The sequence below is a fragment of the Perna viridis genome, chromosome 9, assembly GCF_037379345.1.
Source record: "Perna viridis isolate PV_CMFRI_1.1 ecotype Kerala chromosome 9, ASM3737934v1, whole genome shotgun sequence".
In the NCBI taxonomy this organism is placed as follows: Eukaryota; Metazoa; Mollusca; class Bivalvia; order Mytilida; family Mytilidae; genus Perna; species Perna viridis.
The window spans coordinates 18,296,796-18,299,909 of record NC_142453.1 but is presented as its reverse complement, the minus strand read 5'-3'; positions in this window follow the sequence as shown (position 1 = coordinate 18,299,909).

Here is a 3,114-nt window from a genome sequence, read left to right as displayed (position 1 = left end):
AACAGCCTGTAATTACCTGTCCTAAAGGTGTATTACCTCATTAATCAGTCATTAAAGAAATACATCTCCTCAGGTGTTTTACCAGTCAATATAAATATTAGGCATTAGATAGTAAAGTTGAACCTCCTGTTGTACCAGTCAATGTAAGAGTCAGGCACTTGTATGTATATGTATGTATATTTAAGGTTATGGGGTTTGGGACATAAAACCTTATTGGTGCACAAAATTTATACAGTTAATATACAGGTGTCAGTTTAGGTATATCTCCCTGTACATCATAAATTGAAAACAGCTGTTGTACAGTAGATATTGTGACCCTTCAATGACCACTTTTATTCATTTTTTAGTTGTTTTTATCAATAGGCTTATCTTTTTATTTAATCCCTTCTTTTTACATTCATTTTATTATGATTTATAATATATTGACCTAATTATAAAACAAATTATTTTTTTCTTGCAAAGCATTGGTGTAGAAGTAGTCTAATTGTTTTTCTGGACTTTTAAATTGGAACTGTATCCATTTTAGTTACTCACAAGTAATTCTACTACCTCGAGAATAACCTGTTGTTCATTATTTTTCTAACTTCTGCATCTGCATCTGCATCTGCCTTTGGCAGGAAAAAATGGGAAATTTCAAACATACAAAGTTCTCCATTGTCAACAAAAAAGTGGGGAAAACATCAATTAGATTTAGTCATTATCAGTTATGCTCAGCATAAACTTATATAATAACCTGTGACAATCTAACTTAAATTCACAACAAATGACAAGCCCTTATATCAGCCCTAACAAAATTTTGAAAGATAAAACAAGTTTTCTGCCTGATCATTACTAAACCATTACATCAGAGAGACACCCGTCCTTATGTGATTCTTTGTAGTTGATATATGTACACATGTAAAAAATTCAAACTTGACTGAGTAAAATAAGTTTTTCAGCCTGATCATAACAAGGATCAGTACATTAGAGACACCCTTCCATACATGGTTCTTGGTAGTTAATATGTATACATGTAGCGTAATCAAACTTGACCAAATAAAATTATTTTTTTCTGCCTGATCATAACAAGGACCAGTACATCAGAGTCACCCCACCTTATAAGTTCATAAATATTGATCACCAATATACATTTAACATAATCAAACTAAATGAAATAAAAAATATTCTGCCTGATCATTTTAAGGGCCAGTACATCAAGATCCCTACACAGGTGTTTCTTGAGTATTGATCTATATACAGTACATGTAACATATGTTTCACCATTGTTAATTGTATAACTAATATTGATAAAGATCATGTACAACTACTTTAATCATGTTCAACTTGATTGTATTTTTCATCTTGATAGGATACATTATAGTACATTGTATCTTCCTTTTCATATTATACCATTGCTAATCAAATTTAGAGATGGGATAATATAAAGACTAAATTGACCTATTTTTGAAGGACGAAAAAAATCCTTCACTGTCATTAAAATTATTGCATTTTAGCATTTATTATATAAATCTGTATTGTACAGGGAAATATGTTTAAAGCAAAACCTGAATAAACTGAAAACCTATTTAAGGAGGTAGAACTAAGGTAAGGGACACAACTCTTAAAAAATCATTGGAACATTTGTATTCTGCATTTTACATCAATCTCATGTAAGCATCAATGTAACTTGGACTGATTTCATTCTATTTCAAATGAAAGCTTAATAGGCTTGGTGAAATTGAATATGATACAAAACGTCCCTTACCCTAGATCTACCTCCTTAAGCAAGACACTTTTGGAAGTTCCTTTGAATCAATTTAAATGTATTTTGAACTTTGGTTACATCTGAACCTGTCTAAATGGAACCAATTTTTGGGCTTTTGGTTTAGATAAGGTTTTACTGTATTTTTATATCATGTTAAGATAAAAAGTTTAATTTTTCCTTCCTTTTAATAAATCCTGTCGGTAATCTATATAGTCTGGTAGTGTAATGGTAGGTAAGAGATTCTCAGAAATTGAGAATGGCCCAAACCAGGAAGATACTAAAAATTTTAAATATAAATTTGCTTAGTTAGGCTATCATACCTGCATCTGTTTTCAGATGAACAGTTAATATCATATGCTTTAGTTTGTGCCTAGTTGTCAATGACATACTAAATTAATGGAATAAACTTGACTGTATTAAATAATTCTGTTTTATCATTAAAATTTCTTTAAATGCAGTGGTCAATCCAGGGGCTTGGTAGTCTGAAAGTTGGAACCTGACCCAAATCATTGGAAAATTTTAACAATTCTGGGAAATTTTGGCAAAAATGAGAAAATCATAGACTAAACTCCTTTTAAAAATTTCTGGATTTTCCCATGGATTGTGTATACTTTATTGTGCAAACCTTTGACTTTTATTTATCAAAAAAAAATTGAGACAAATGATGGAGCTATTTTTTAAAATTATTTTTATAGACATTCATTACATTTTAAAGACAAAATGGTAACCCTTAAACATTCATAGATCTTTTAAAGATAGCAGGACTCACCAATACCTGCTCATAAGTAAAGCTTAATTATTCATTTTTTGTAAGAATCAGGCAAAATGGGAAAAACCAGAAACATGCATGTCAAACATTCACCACTCTGATTATACAATTTCACTCAAGGATGCTTTCTCTACTGTAAAAGTATTGTTGTTTGTTGGGTACCAATTTTTGTGGTTTTCATGGGTAGGCCAAACAATGAAATTTGCTTCCCAATGAAAAGAAGATTTCCATTCATGTGTATACTGAAAACCTCAAAACCACAAATTCAAGAATCCACGAACTTGGGTTTCTTCCCTAATCCACGAAAATTGGTATCCACAAATTAAAGTACTTTTACATTTTTTGAAAAGACCATTAATTCATCTATGCATCACTCGATTTGCTAAGAAAATCATCAACAGAATGCTAGAAATATTATGTGTTTGACAGAGTTGTTTGCCCTTGAAATGTTAATTTTCAGGGCATTTCAATGAAATTATAACTCAATTTACCAAATGATACAGAAAATCTTGTCTTTTTTTCTTGATTCTAATGATGCAACTTTCAAAATGGTTTTCAAACTAAAAATTTATAGAACTTTTAGAAATGTTACATCTTAGAC